Genomic DNA, 16,751 nt, shown 5'->3' on the forward strand with positions numbered 1-16,751 from the left:
GTCCCAACAGCACACAGAGCAGTGCTTCTGAAAGGGTGGTGGGACTGAGAGCAAAGCCTCTCCTGATGATCTTAAAACCCGGGCAGGGTCATAAAGGGAGATGCCGTCTTTGAAATAGCTTGGACCCAAGCCATTTAGGGCTTTATAGGTTAAAACCAGCACTTTGAACTGTGCTCAGAAACCGATTGGCAGCCAGTGGAACCGCTGTAACACAGGAGTGACATATTCCCTGTAATCAACCCGAGTCAGCAATCTAGCTGCAGCATTTTGGACCTTCTGGAGTTTCTGAACACTTTCCAGTTCAATATCGTGCTGTAATAGCTTTCCATATTTTTCAAATAATTTGGATTTTAAAGGTAGAATATATGCACCCTGGCTGGTAAGGGCGAATTCAAGTGTTCATAATGTTTTTGTTTATCTAGAACATATTCTGTCATGTCAAAGGAAACAGTGTAACTTTGCTGTAAAAATAATGAATTCACATGTGATTAGTTGCTAACATTTTTAAAAAACAAACCAGGCCAGGTTCATAATTCACCACAAAAAGTGCCTAATTAAGAGTGAGGTGGATTACTGTGGTACTTGTTTACAAACAATAATGTTTTTACTAATAGCTTTTTTTTTTGGTCCAGCATGTTTCTGTGACATGTTTTATTGCTAGTGCATTCACTGAAGTGTAAACCTGTGTAGGATTCTTCTGTTTCAAAATTCCTTTTAATGTTTGGGAGTACACTTGAAATGTTGCTACAGCCAGCCCAGTTCCTGTTGTTCAGTGTTCCAGTCAGTCATCCATGCTGGTGCCATTCTCTGCAATGCTCTATTGCATTTCCCCCACCTGCTTGATTTTTCCATTTCCCCACCCCACCCCAACACTCATGTCAGCCTCTCATGGCTACTTAAGCAATTTGCAGTCAGCCCCAAGCCTTATTTTGACCCATAGTCAGGGGAATATGATGTTAATTTGAAAGTATACCTTGGTATTTTTAAAAACATTTGAACATTCACTTGTCTCCTTTCAATAAAAAATTCTTGGAATATTAAGCAACATTTCGATAATAAAACATTGTGAGCTTTCACAGGTAGATCTTGTATCCTTGTATAAAAGGAGACCTGTTTAGTTATTGGACAACACACTGATAAAGCAGTGAAGTAACTTCAGTGCCCTGTGGCTTGTGCACTTATGAACCTAGTCCCAACACACTGTTCCTTATTTTGTTCATAGGAGTTTAGTAATATGCCTCTGGGTTCCCTAAACCCCATTGTACCGCTGGTCTTTGTAGACAGGATCTCCCACCATAACCCACATGATCTGGTGGGGCCACTGTGAGATACAGGAAGCTGGACTAGATGGGCCCTTGGCCTGATCCAGCGGGGCTCTTCTTAACGTTCTTAGCAGATTTCCTCTTTCTTTTACGCCTAGTCCACATTAAGAACAGAAACTGATACTGTCCTGAACCTTAACGGTTGTCCGTAAATGTCTCTGCACTCATGATGGTATTAATATCAGTGGTGTGTGGTCTGGCCCATAAAATAATTTTATGGCCAAACGCCATAAAACAGCCCAACCAGCCTCACTCTCCTAAGCTTGGTATATAGAGGGTGGCATATTACTTGCTTTTGCCTTTCATTGTATTGCAGCCGTCTCCGGGATCCTGATTTGAAAAAACACTGATGGCCAAGCTTCAGGTCCGGGAAATACTTAAGTTTTTAGAAAGAGAGACATTGTATTTTAAAACTGTCTAGAAACACTGTTATTAATTTTAAAAGCTCTTACATGGAATTGTTTTTAGTCATTCAGTAGTGATGAAAATACAATAAATCTGTTTATTCAATTGATTCAAGGTAAATAGAAGTCATTATAATTACACACCTGCTACTTTGTGCCCTGGCCTGTTATAGATCTGTTAATGGCTGTAGCAGACTAGTGGAAGTTAGATGTCTGAAGTCTTCTGTGAGCAGATCTTCCTTTTGGATGATGTGTGGGAGGATGTAGCATTGATCATAGCCTGATCTTAAAATGAAATAAGGAGGACCAATAACTACTGAGTACTTGCTAAGCACATAGTCTTCCAGATCCATCATACAGTACTTTCTCCGACATGAAAACTTTTGAACTCGGTGGACCTTAACTTCATAGTATATTCAAGAGTTCAGTTTTCATTGGCTGTAATATTAGAGACAAAACGTGATCGGGGTGCCTCATCGCCAACAGCCCCATGGCACAGCCCCGTGTGACCCAGCATCTGCAGGGCTTTTCCACTGCCAAAAAGAATAGCGGTGACTGGCACATAAATCTATTGGCCACATACTTTGGTGGCAATGGATCACTTCCTCTCCCATTTTGTGAACCAAACAAATGTATAATGTATAATGGCACAATTAGACATTATGATGGTGGCTGTGAAGCCTTAGACCGCATTGCGGGTGTCAATCCATCTCTGGATTTCTCTTCAGGCACTTTTTTTTCTCAGTACCTACCTACCTAAAAAGGTTATTTTTAAAATCCAGGGTGCTGTGTATTTGCTTTTTTTCTCATTGTTGCTGGCTTTTAATGCTTTTTAGAACAATTTTAAATAGCTTTTATCCAGTAGTTTTGAATTTGATACCTGTTTAATTCTTTTTCATTTAATAATTTACTTGTTTTTTAGCTTTTAATATAGTTTGTTTTAATATTGTAATCCAGCTTTGATCCTCCTGAGGAGAAAGGTATACATACAGTGGTGCCCCCCATAGCGAGGTTAATTTGTTCCAGATTAACCTTCGGTATGGGGAAACATCGCTATACGGAACAGAAAAGCCCATTTAACGAAGTTTAATGCGTTCCAAATGGGCACAAAACTCACCGTTCTGCCATGTTTCCCCCATCCGGCCGCCATTTTCGCGCCCTCGGTAAGCGAGGGCAGGGCGCAAAAATGCTGCGTGCGGCCATTTCGGGTGTCCGGCGGCCATTTTGTAGCCGCTGAACAGTTGATTGAAAAAATCGCTAAGCGAAAATCGCTAAGCGAAACGCTTAACGATCGTCGCTAAGCGATTTTCGCCCATTGGAACCGTCGGTATGCCTTCACATTGGTGATCCAAAAAAACGGATCGCTATGCGAATTCGGCGTTATACGGTGCGCTCGTTAAGCGAGGCACCACTGTATTTTAAATGGATGGATGAATGGATTTGAATTACTTGGGACCCAGTCACAAAATGAGTACAGTGATGCCTCGCTTAACGAGGATAATCCGTTCCAGCGAAATCGCTGTAGAACAAAATCCTTGTTAAGCGAAATAAAAAACCCCATTGAAATGCATTGAAAGCCCTTCAGTGCGTTCCAATGGGCTGAAAACTCACCGTCCAGCGAAGATCCTCCATAGGGACGGCCATTTTCGCTGCCTGTAAAGCGAGAAATCCGTCCTAGAAAATAGCGGGGCGCCATTTTGTACACCCGGCGGCCATTTTGAAACCCAAGGATCACCTGTTAGATCGTCATAATGCGAAAATCGGTTCCCGAGGCAGGGAACCGATTATCATGAAGGGGATTTTCCCATTTAAACCATCGTTTCACAATCACTTTTGTGATTGCAAAAAGCTAATCGTCAAGCGATTTCCTCATTAAATGAGGCAATCGTTAAGCGAGGCACCACTGTAGATCCTATGTGTAGAAAGATAATGTAGGAAAATACTATATAATCTCACGTCAATATGTATATTGGTATGTTTCAAAGATAGTGGTGATGTGTAATGTGCTTTTCTTTTAGATACCAGCCAGTTTCTAATAGGGTAGGGGGAAGAATATAAGGGCACCTTTCATTTCAGCGACCAGTTTAAGACCTGGTAAGAAATATGAATGCTGAAGACACCAGTTTTGCTAATGTTACAAAATAAATTAGATCCGAGACGAGAAAAAAATAAATACTCAGTGTCTAAATTGTCTTACTATTACAGGAGTTGTTGTGCTAATCTCTGATATGTAATACTCTATATATGTAATTCACAAAGAGAGCATAGAAAAACACAGAATTAACTAGAGGAATGATGAATCAATAAGTAAACTAAAAATATAATAGATGATGGATGCTGGAGGTCAGAGTTAAAAGATTCTGGTGTTCAGTTACTTCTTCTGAAACGTAAAAAATAAATCAGTGCTAGAAGACAGCTGGAAGTTTGGAAATCACACTTCCTACACATGACTTGACAACATCTTCTGTGGTGGCAGTGATGAGTTCCAGCACCAGTGACTAAAATTGCAAAGCCTCTCCTATCTTTCTTTTAAGTGATTGACTAGCTCCTCTAAGGGTGTGTAAGTGTGAAAACCCTCTGCTCAGATAGACATTAAGACAAGAGAAGGGTTTAAGAGGGAAGGTGAAAAGGACGTCTAAGCTGAAGTTGAAGAAGTTAAAAGGCAGTCATACCTTACCCCATTTCGGGTTATCAGAGCCCACAAAACTGATATACTTTAACCATGCCAGTTATCAGAGCCCACAAAACTGATATACTTTAACCATGCCAGTCCAGGAGGCCAAATATTTTAGGACAAGACACATCAGAAGAAGCTGTCTGTTTTTGTCATAAAGCTCTGCATTTTGTAAACAGAAAACACCAACAATATAAGCAGAATAAATTATCAAAGTTATCAAATAAAGAGTAGATTTTAATGCTTTACTGTTAGAAAATGTATCTTTAGTTGGTGTAGTGGTGAGGTTTTTTTTCATGGAGGCATTTGCTGTAGAACGTGGATTTATTTATTTTTTTGCCAGGTACTGCTGCGGTACAGCGGAAGGAGAATGTGCTCCAGAGTAAACAGTAAAACATGATGGAAGATTGTTCTACTTACTAAAGGCTGGAAAATCTTCTGGTTTTTTTTTATTTTGGAAAGCAGCGTCCACATTTTTTTCAGGCAATAACGATTCTGAAGCATTTACTGATTAATTCTGCAGTTAACAGCTAGCTTCTCCTTTTCAAAGCATAACAGTAATTGTTTGATTTGAAACAATTGAACTGCAATGTTCTCAGAATAGGAAAAACAGATTAGGAAGAGAAAGAAAAATACAAAATACCCAGTTACAGTTCTTGATATCCAGCTTTGTAGATATAGACATTATATCTGTTTTTATTTTATTTATTTTATTTATTTATTTATTTATTGTATTTATACCCCGCCTATCTAGTCATTTCGACTACTCTAGGCGGCTTTTTAATATGTAATAAATATTTTTAATATGTTTTTAATATGTAATAAAGAGTAGAGGGTAGATACAAGGCCTTGGAATGAGTATTTTGCTTAGTATCAGAACAAAACTTCCTTGTTAAAGGCACACACGAGTGCTGAAAGCTCTCTTGAGTAGTTCAGATAAATATATTTGAGGACAACTGAAAATAAGCTTTGAAGACTTACAAGGGTATTTTTAGTGACACTTAAGAGTGTAAATAGAAACACAATGAGATCCTTCAGTGAAATGACATCTGATTAAGTGAGAAGACCAGAAGACCTTTTCTCCTGCTGAAGCAGATGCCATCATGAAAATATCTGCTTTTATGTAGTCAGTAACACCACGGGTGTGCTATTATTTATAATGGGAAAAGTGTACACTCAGGTCTGCTGAAACTGATTGGGTCTCATCCTCTAAGACACTGAAACTGATTGGCTGTGGGAAGGAGACCCGATGCTTCAAGCAGAGGCAAAGTCAGCTGTTGTCAGTTGGCTACTAGACATTGGTACGAACCTTGTTTGGAGGTTTGTGCTGGTGCATATGTGTGGCACCACACATGCCCTTTCCCTGCCTCTCCAGCTATATCCCTCACTCACCAGCTGGTTCGTGCTCCTCTCCTCCTCCTCTTCGGCTGTGGTAGAGCCACTGAGAATATGTATCTTATTTTATTTATTTATTTATTATTGGATTTTTATCCCGTCCTTCTAGACAGAAGTCTGCTCAGGGCGGCTCACAATATATTGAGCATAAACAAGTTAAAAACAACAATTGAAATCTACAGTATCCTAAATAACTATGATGATGCCCAGTTTCCAGTAAGAGAAAAATTCCCCTTATGCATGTATATTGTAGTTTGGGCTATGTAAGACAGCCACTCAGAGAATGGGTTGCATCCAATGGGTTGTATCCGTTCTATCCAAAACCACAATTGGGTGGTTTTGCTCATCACATGTCAATTGGAAGATTGTATCCAATTTGTTTAGTAATCATACAGTATTTCCCCCCCAAAAAAGACAGGGTCTTATATTAATTTGTACTCCAAAAATGCATTAGGGCTTATTTTCAGGGGATGTTTTATTTTTTTCATGTACAACAATCTACATTTATTCAAATACAGTCATGTCATCTTCTTCTGATTGCTGCACAAGGGTGGAGGGCAGGGTTTCACTTAACTAGGGCTTATTTTTGGGGTAGGGCTTATATTACCAGCATCCTGAAAAATCATGTTGTTGTTGTTTAGTCGTTTAGTTGTGTCTGACTCTTTAGGGCTTATTTTCAGGTTAGGTCGTTCCAATGGGCTGAATACCTGCTCTTCCAGCAAAGATCCTCCATACGGTGACCATTTTCGGTGCCTGTAAAGCGAGGAATCCGTCCTAGAAAACAGCGGGGGGGCATTTTCTTCAGCCAACAGCCATTTTGAAATCCGACGATCAGCTGTCTGCTGATCGTCATAAAGCGAAAATTGGTTCCTGAAGCAGGGAACCGATCATAGCACAGCGAAAAAACCCCATTTAAAACATCATTTTGCGATCGCAAAAGCAATCGCAAAAACGTCAACATAAAGCGGATTCGTCGTAGAGCTGGGTAATCGTCCAGCGGGGCACGACTGTACTTGATTTTCATCATATAGCTCTTTGGTGTATTACATTAATGTGCATACTCCAGTGTCAGTTACGTGGGACAGTGGTTCTCAAATTGGGGTCCCCAGATGTTCTTGGATTGCAATTCCCAGAAGCCTTCATCATTTGTTGTGCTGGCCAGGATTTCTCTGAGTTGCAGTCCAAGAATATCTGGGGGCCCCAGTTTGAGAACCACCAAGATAGGCTATGTTTGTATAGACATAGTGGCTGAAATCCTGTTGCTTAGCATAGTAAGTCACATGTACTGCAGGCTCATTGAATGAGTGGAACTTATGGAGCAGTTGACTTACCAGATCCCCACTGATTCAAAGGGCCTACACTAGTATAGCTTACTATATTAAGCAACAGGATTGCAGTCACTATAAAATACAGTGGTACCTCGCAAGACGATGACCCCACTAAATGACGAATCCACATAACGATGACTTTTTGTGATTGCTATAGCGATTCGCAAAACAGTCATTCCAATGGGGGATTTTCACTGGACATTGATTAGGTCTGTGCTTCGCAAACCGTTTGTTTGCAAGACGACAATTTTTACAGCTGATTGTTGCCTTCACAAAATGGCTGGCCTGTGTTTTCTGGACCCATGCTTCGCAGGACAGCCATTTTAACAGCTGATCGGCGCTCACAAAATGGCTTCCCTATGGGCGATCTTTGCTGGACGACGAGGTGTTTTCCCCATTGGAACACATTAAATAGGTTTCACTGCACTCCAATGGGGAAATGGATTTCGCTAAACAGCGATTTCAATGGGACGGATTATCGTCGTCATGCGGGGCACCACTGTACGCAGTTATAGTTCTTGATAACCAGCTATGCAAATACAGATTTTAAGCTGTGTTCAGTAATTTAGCTATTTTAACCATCTTGAAATGTTTTAATGAGTTTTGTTGGGTCTGTAACCATAAAATAAAGATTGATTGACTGTAAATATAGACACTGTGTGTTATATGCAAAAATATATTTCGAAATAAGGAGACTGTTCTACTTTAAAGTACCTTGCTTCATCACAGGTTTTCCTCTTCTCAGAGCCACGTGGTTAGACTGCTGTAATTTAGACTAAGGGTGTGCTAAGCTTTTAGAGTTTTCTGGGTATTATTCAGCAACTGGTGCTCATATACAGAAAAATACATGCCTTTGGGTGGTTTTGCTCATAGCATGTCATCTATTACAGTTTAGCTTTATGGTGCCACCTGCTGGGAAACGTGGTTTAAAGACTGAAATTGCCAGTCAGTCCCTTGATTCCTTGCAGTTCTTTTGCTTCTGGTCAAAAGAATGGAACTCCAGTTTTCTGTAGGGCACATCAATCTATATTCTCATACGTCAAGCATGTAGTTGTTAGTCTTTAAATAGGCTTAGCTGGCAATCTTTGAATTCCACTGAATTCAGCGGAATCTAAGTCTTGACTAAGTTTGTGTAGGGTAATAATGTTACTGTTTTTAATAATAATGTTATTTGGAGCAAATGTACACATTTTCTGTAACGCTGAGATCTTCACATAACATTTTTCTTTTGAAAATGGAGCTGGGGTACGCACAAATGCATGGGCACAAGAGAAAATCTCGGAGGGGGGGAATACCAGAGCAAGCAACTCAGAAAACTGTATTTGTTTTTTAATTTAAAAAGGAGGGAGGGGCTTACATGCAAAAATGTTGTTCTTCCATAATGCATCAAAATGATTTCTTAGTTATTACATCTATCAGAGATAAATTGATAAATTTTCTATGCAGAATATGCTTTGCAAAGCAGTCTCTGATAATTATGCCTGAAAATCGTGGCCTGGAGTTTCTGTTTGTATCAGTCTGCTTTCTCTGTGATGGGCAATATCTCATACCTAATACGTACATAAAAACAATCCTTTAAAACAACTAAAAACAGTAAGGCTTATTATAAACAACATGCAATTTGTTTTTTGCTATTCACTAACAAGGCCTGGGCAAAGTTAGTATTTCTGTAAGACATTGTTACTGATACGTATTCTTCTTTGTGGTCCAATCCTGTGTGTGTCAAGGAAGTGTATTTTGCAAGGGGGGAAAAAGCATATCCATAACTTGCACTTTTATAAAAAGATAGAGAACGTTTTGCACAAAACAAATGTTGGCTACTACTTCAGGAAATACAATTCATAAAGCAGAAAGTACTTTTTTTGAGAGATTAAGGTTTAAAGACAGCTGAGACATTCTATATACTACATTCTCTAGAAATTCACAAAGATTACAGACCTTGACCATGGTCTCCCTCAGAGAGTCTAAATACAGAAATTCACAGGAAGTATTTGTTTGTATTTTTCTTTTAAAAAGCAGATGTTCAAACTTTGAAGATGTTTATACCAACATGTACAGACAGAAAGACAGACACTGCCAAGTATTAAATTACTGTATGTGGAATCTTCTTGCTGAAGGTTGCTAACAGGAAATAAAAGCTACTTAGCCCTCTCTTACTTTGTGAACAACAGTAGGATTGGCCTTTGTTAAACTGTAATAGACTGAGATGGGTGTTGATGTGCCATGCTGTTTAAAAGATAAACACAGTAATCTGCACATCTGCCCCTCCTTTGCTAAACAAATTCAAAGGCCTAAGGCAACCACTGTGGTTCATATGTAGTCTGTTAAGTCAGTGTTTCTTATTTGAACTGAATTGGCTCAAATGTAGAGCTGAAAAAGGCACAGGAGAGGGCAGTCAGAATGATGGGTGTGTTCTTACAGCTTGTTTATGAAGAAAAGCGAAACTGTTTTCTGGTTTAAGCATTAAAAATAAAGTAACATTTCCATAGTAGTGGTTTATAAATATTTGTGCTTCTTAGAAAGGGGATACAAGTTTCTCCTCCCTCACTTGAACAGGAGAATTTTGAACTACCCAGTGAAGTTGATTGGCAGTAGCTTAAGGACTTGCAGAAAAGTACATGTTCACACAACGCATCATTAGCAAGACCTGCATTGTGATTACTTGTTTTGATAAATGACAGCTGTTGACCATGATGAGCTTCGAATTCAGAGCCAGTATATCAGTGAATACTAAATTGGGGGGGGGGAGTGGGGGAGTTTCGTGGTAGGTTTCTGAAATGCATCTGGGTTGATCACTGTAGGAAATGGGATGATAGATTATATGCAGTTTTGTGATTTAACCTGACAAGACCTTGTGATCTCCTATGTACACAGAGCTGGAGCACACAAGAGAGGCTGCATGTTTGACAGAGAAAGCAGGCAAGCATATGCATACATGTGGGGGAGAACAGGCGAGTGGATACATGTGGAAAAGTGGAAGAATGAGAGAGAGTGAGTCATAGCGGGAGGGCAGACAGGCCAATGCATGAGTGTGAGTATGCCCATAGGCAAGATAATGGGGATGGGTGCATGGGATAACAAGACAGGTGCACCTGAAAGAGCAAGATGAGAGGTGGGTGCACGTTTCTCTGGTCACCCTTCACGTCCTAGGTGTGAAGAACAGCCAAACCGACTTTCTCAATACGTAGACAAGCAATGACAACTCACGAATGGACTCTGCACCCTGTTTAGCAAATTTCCTCTTTTCACAAGTGGGAAGATTGACCTTTTTGCCTTCGCCCTCAATACCAAGTGCAGCGACCTTTGATCCAGAACCCACTCCTCCATAGTCCTCCCTCAGGGAAGACTCCCTGGCACAAGTGGACTCACATTCTCTTCTACACATTCCTGCTTGATTCCAAGTATTGTGACAATACTGAAACGGGATAACGTGGACTGCATTCTAATAACACCATAGTGGTTCTGGCAGCCCTGATTCTCCGCGTTGCTCCTACTCTCAGACCATCACTTCATACATCTTTCTCTCATATTGATCTCCTCACAATAATCAGTACAGTGTTCTGGCACCTCCATGCCGTGGAGTGAGCAGAGATTTTCCTGATGGCTTGGAGAATCAGGCTCACTTCTCACTGAATATCCAGGTGGTTCTCACTGCCTTTCAAAAGCCCAGCACAGAAGCCACCTACTTTTAAGAAATAGAAGTGCTTCCAGGCCTTCCTACAACTAAAGATGGGAAGCACCCTGAAGTTTTACTCCAGGTGGACTTCAGCTTCCTCCTCTGTTTGGAGCAGAAGGTCCTTAGCATGTCATTCATCAAGGTATACCTGGGCAGATTATCAGCTACACATCACTGCCATCCTCTTACACCTGGTTCACACAGCTGAAGGTGAAGCAATTTCTTAGAGGCTTAAGCAAGATGTTTCTTTTACCATCTCTAATTCTTTCCACGAGGAGCCCCTCCATAATCCTGTACTGTACAAGCTTTTTACAAAACCATTCGAACATCTCACAACAGCGAATCTTCGGCTCCTCTCCACAAATATCATTTTCCAGATCACAATAACATGTGCAAGATGAGACAGTGAACTGTGCGCTCTTGAGGTTGACCCACCTGATTTGACATTCCACAGAGATAAAGTGTCCCTATGGTCAGAATTCATATTTCCTCTTTCAAGTGGTTTCAGCTTTCCATTTATCTCAAGCAATATTTTCTACTTTCTACCCAATCCCATCATCTACCGTGTTTCCCCAAAAATAAGACAGGGTCTTATATTAATTTTTGCTCCAAAAAACACATTAGGGATCATTTTCAGGGGATGTTTTATTTTTATTTTTCATGTACAGCTATTAACGTTTATTCAAATACAGTCATGTCATCTTCTTCTGGTTGCTGCACAATGCTGCACAATGGTGGAAGGTGGGGTTTCACTTAACTAGGGCTTATTTTTGGGGTAGGGCTTATATTATGAGCATCCTGAAAAATTATACTAGGGCTTATTTTCAGGTTAGGTCTTATTTTCAGGGAAACAGGGTAAGAAGGATGCCTCTACTTGATGTGCAGCAAGTTTTCACTTTTTACATCTCCAGAATTGTCTCCTTTCACCAAACTCTGTTCTTGTCTGCTACAAAAGAAGGGCTAGCTTGCATCTCTTCAGTCATCTTCCCATTGCATCTCTCCCAGCATTATACTCTGCAACCAGTTGGCATTCCTACCTGTCCTGCACACACTTTGCATGCAATCCATGATGGCAAGAGCAGTCTCCACGATCTTCTTCCATGCCTATCAGATATTTGCAGGGCTGCTGCGTGGACACCACCATCCACATTCATCACATGAGAGCTCATCAGGATGGAGTTTTGGCAGAGCTGTTTGGTCTTTTGTTTTTCAATGACTTCCATTCTCCAAGATAGGGTTGCTAGTCTTCCATGCATGTGAATTCACAGAGGCAATAGACAAGCCCATTATGGGAGCAGATGTCTCTATGCTGCTGAATTCAACCCAGCTGCATATGTGTTTAATCTGCAAAATATCACATGACTGTAAAACTAAAGCTGGAAAAGAACTGAGCTTCTGTTTAAAAAAAATTATGCCAAATCATTAGGTAAAGGTAAAGGTTCCCCTTGACAATTTTTGTCCAGTCGTGTTCAACTCTAGGGGGCAGTGCTGATCCCCGTTTCCAAGCCATAGAACCAGCGTTTTTTCCGAAGACAATCTTCCGTGGTCACATGGCCAGTGCGACTTAGACACGGAACGCTGTTTACCTTCCCACCGCGGTGGTCCCTATTTATCTACTTGCATTTGCATGCTTTCGAACCGCTAGGTTGGCGGGAGCTGGGACAAGCAACGGTTGCTCACTCCCTCGCGTGGATTCGATCTTACGACTGCTTGGTCTTCTGACCCTGCAGCACAAGCTTCTGCGGTTTAGCCCGCAGCGCCACCACGTCCCTCCTCCTAAATCCAGGGCAGTGCTGTAGGCATAGGCTATGAACAGAAAAATACCTAAAATGGGGTGGTAGCTATGGGCATAAGTATAATCTCTGCTAGTCTTTTTGTTTCATGCCTAATATTTCAACTTCTGTAACTATTTTGAATTGTGTATCATTTTTGCCTAAATATTATTTGCACTTTCTGTCCTGGGTAAGTAGCACTGAGTATCTGGTAATGGATGTGATTAGAGTAAATAGCATTACTATTGTCTACCAGATGGAAAACTTTGTTTGGACTGGAAGTTTGTACTCCTTGCCATTCTTATTCGGCCGTTAAAGTCAAACATTGTGGTTGGGGCTGAACAATCCACTGGATTTTTCTAGCTTAGTGGCTTTTGAGGTTAAAAGCCATCAGGTCGGAGAAAGTAATTCCCAGTATTTGCATGTGTTCCGTTTATGGTTGCTGGTGATATTAATGAAGTGCTGTCAGAACTTAAAGTACAAATGTTCAGTTTTGACAAGCGGTGTTTCTGGAGTAAAGAATATAGTCTGAGGATAAAGGATATAATTTGGTAGCTGAATTCTTGGCCCATATATTTTCCAGTCTTTCTCTCTTTTTTAAACTTTGTTGTTCTCCAGAATTTCTTTATTGTGTTAGCAACCATGTGCTTTTTTTCCACACTTAGCTTCCAGATTGGTACAAGGTTTCAAGAGGGAAAAAAGATGGCTAACTGCGATTCACAAAAATTCTTTACCAAAGGAATTTAATAAATATTGTAACAGTTAGTCAAAAATGCAAGAAAGGTTGGGGTGTGTGGTTCCCCCTACTGACCAAATGAGTTTCATATAACCTTAGATTTTAAAAAAAGAAAAGTTGTAAAATGTCCTAAGTGTATCCTGCATGGAATTGCTAGTGCCTGCAATTATTTTGTAACAGGACTATTTAAAAAATAAATACAATGTGAAGGGGTTTGAGAGTTTTGGCCATTGGACCCTCTTTGCTGCTATTAAACTACCTGAAAGGTTTTATTAAATCATGCTGTAAGAATGTGGAGGAGGAACAAATATGATTGATTCTGTGTCGTTCATTGTTCAGCCAATGCCATAGTTGTTAATCTGCAAACCTTTTCACATGCATTTTGAAATGTCTGACTTGAATATTCTTTGGCTTCATCAGACTAGCACTTTATTAGTCCTTTCATTGAGATGTATTTCTGCTACCAATAGATTCAGTGGCCCAATTTTTTCTGATTTTTTTTTTTAAAAAGCTGGGTTGGGAATCACAACTCCTGGGTAGCAGTTGGAGGGAAAAGAAGAGCCCAATTTACCACATCTTTCTGTTTATAACATGTCCCCATTTATAGGAAACCCCCCCCCCCCAATTTTCTAACCCCCAAATTAAGCAAACCTAGCTTTGAGGATTCAGCCTCTGCTCAGAACATTGGATATTTTGAGTCTCTGATGAATCTGAACCTACAGACTCCACCTCCAAGGAGCTGTGTTCCAATTGGTTTGTTCAGGATCACCTGACGTCAGTTCCATAAGGCTCGTGATTGGAGGAAGCTAAGTTTCCTGACTGTAGGAAGCTAAGCCTTGTGACTGAAGCCTGTTTACAGAGACAAGTTATGTGCCGTTTTGTTCTCTCCTCAGCTGTCTCAGCTTAGGTAAAGGTAAAGGTTCCCCTTGACAATTTTTGTCCAGTCGTGTTCGACTCTAGGCTTCTTCTGTGTAAAAGACTCCCCTCAATTATTAATGTAATGATTTTAGGAAAAAGTAGCATCTTATAGACAGAAAAATATGGCATACCCTGAAGGCTCAGTACATGGTTCACGCACATGAATGGAGCAACATTTTCTCAAGTCTGTGCAAGTCTCCTTGCATCTTTGAGAAATACTAGTAGTGCATTGAAAACCAGCCCATGGTATTGATACAGCTGTCCTTCAATGCTTTATCAAATGAATTATTTTTCCTCAGTTTTCTTCACCGTACAGCGTTCATATCCATGCATAGTAATTGGGAATACCTTAGTATAAATGATCTGGCTCTTGATCTCCAGTGACATGTCCATACTTTTAAGGATATTTTCTATTTCCTTCATAGCAGTGCTTTTAATCTCATTCCTTGGCTGTGGTCTCCATTTGTATTGATGACTGAACAGAGATATGAAGATTCTTAACAATTTCAGTGTCTTCAATGTCAACCTTAAAGTGACATAATTCTTCTCTATATATATTTGTTGTCTTTTTAATGTTCAACTGTAATCTTGCTTTTGCATTTTCTTCTTTAGCCTTCCTCAGTAGTTGTCATGTCACTGTTTTTTTCTGTGAGTAACAGAATTTTTAAATACCTTTTATTCTGGATTGCCTCCAATATAATTCCATATTATATCCTCCTAAATATTAGTTGACATCCCATCTACCATCAAAAAACAATCCCTGTCTTCCACCACTACCCTACATACTAAGCACAACTGGGATTTTCTTTTAATGGAGAAGTGGTGATAAATTCATGGGGAGGAGTTTTTATTTCACAGAACACTGCACTTCCACTTTTAATCCCATCACAGATTTGTTTAACTGAATTAACTGGCTGCATTATTTGTTTATAGTTGCATTAAACACTATCTTTCTGCAAGGCATGCTATTCTTTGTGCCAAGATTAATTTATGATTTGACAGCTCCTCGCATAAACTGAGGGAGAAATTATTTTTACAACACAGAACCCTTGAATTTCTTTGTTCTCATTAACTGTATCCCATTTTAAAAACTGCAGGTTATATATTATGATTTCATAGTACTTATATTTGACTCATCAATAAGGTTGAAAATAGGTTGTTAGTTCTTAACAATATGCTTTTGAGGAAAAGAATGAAAAAGAAAATGTTTGTATATTTTTGGAGGCGCATAATAGTCTACCAAGAGAAATGTTTACATCCAGCATGATCAAAAGTCTTCTGGTTTATGAATGTGTGTGGGAGGTCTTGTTCTACATTAAATGGATTAGCAAAGATGACTCAAAACACGGCAGCTCCTACCTCTTGTAAAAGTGCTCTTCCTGAAGCTTAAAATACTTTCCTAAGAAGAAAAAAATTCTGTTTTCATTTGAAGTGTGTAGTGTACATTCTTACACTTTTCATACAGTTGAACACTGAAGAAGTAAAAGATGCCTTCTATTCTGACAAATTAAATAGCTTTGTGAAGAAGGATACTTACCTTCTAGGTGTTTGACATTTTGCTTTGTTTCATATCTGCAGTTTTGAAATCTTATAACTCATTTTGTAATCACATTAAATAATCAAATTTAAAAGATCACTAAATTTTCTTCTAGTGCATTTTCTGTGTAGGCTGCTTTGACGTGTAATATTAAGCTGGAACTCTGGGGATTCTGGGATTACGTTTGGGGTACACACAGCTTTTTCACACAAATGTGTAACACTAACCAAGAACAGATTGCTTATTGTGACATCTGAACCTAGGATCATAATTTGTTTTTCCCAAACAAGCCAGTTTTCATATGCTAGCAACAGCCTGTGGTTCATTGACTTACAAATCCTAGCTTGTTTGGGAACAGTAAACCTGGATCTCCAGTTTTTAACATCAGCATAAGCTTCCCAGTTAATTTTACCCATTCACGCAGAGCAAGAGGTCAGCCGAGTGTCTGCACTCACTTCTGGTGTATTGCCATTAATCTGGGAATCTTAGTTTAGCCTATGTACAGACACGGTGATTGGAATGGTTGGTTACTGGTTGCTTTTGTTTTGTATTCATACAGTGAATTGACTGATAATTTTTTTATAGTAGAAAATTAATATTTAGGGAGTAGAGTTAACAGAATTCTTAATTTGGTGTGTGTTTATGTCTGTCTCTGAAGCAAGTGTAAGTTGTAGATGTGCACCTGCAACAAAAATATATGCATTGATGTTGATAATGAAAATTAAAGGGCAGGTTTTAAAGCAGGCATTCCAGAAATGTAGTTGTACTTGGACATATCATATTTCTTTCTCTCCTTTGCCTAGAATGGGGTATTTTGAAAGTTGTCTGTGCATGTAGAGTTCAGGACATCAATTGCAATCTTTATTTTAAATAGGAAAACCAACCATGTGAACATCTGTATGCAGCACCTAAATGCCATCAGACAGTGATCAGCAAGGTTCCTTCTAAGCCGGGTGCATGCGCACACCTTTGCCTTCCTATGTGCAGCT

The 16,751-nt window shown here is 39.7% G+C and overlaps 1 protein-coding gene across 2 annotated transcripts in view; it reads left to right on the forward strand.

Annotated features, from left to right (window-relative positions):
- Positions 1-16,751, forward strand: part of THADA (THADA armadillo repeat containing) — a 191,766-nt gene that overhangs the window by 169,910 nt on the left and 5,105 nt on the right. The window lies entirely within an intron of this gene.

The sequence above is a fragment of the Pogona vitticeps genome, chromosome 1 (genome assembly GCF_051106095.1).
Source record: "Pogona vitticeps strain Pit_001003342236 chromosome 1, PviZW2.1, whole genome shotgun sequence".
NCBI classification, from domain to species: Eukaryota; Metazoa; Chordata; class Lepidosauria; order Squamata; family Agamidae; genus Pogona; species Pogona vitticeps.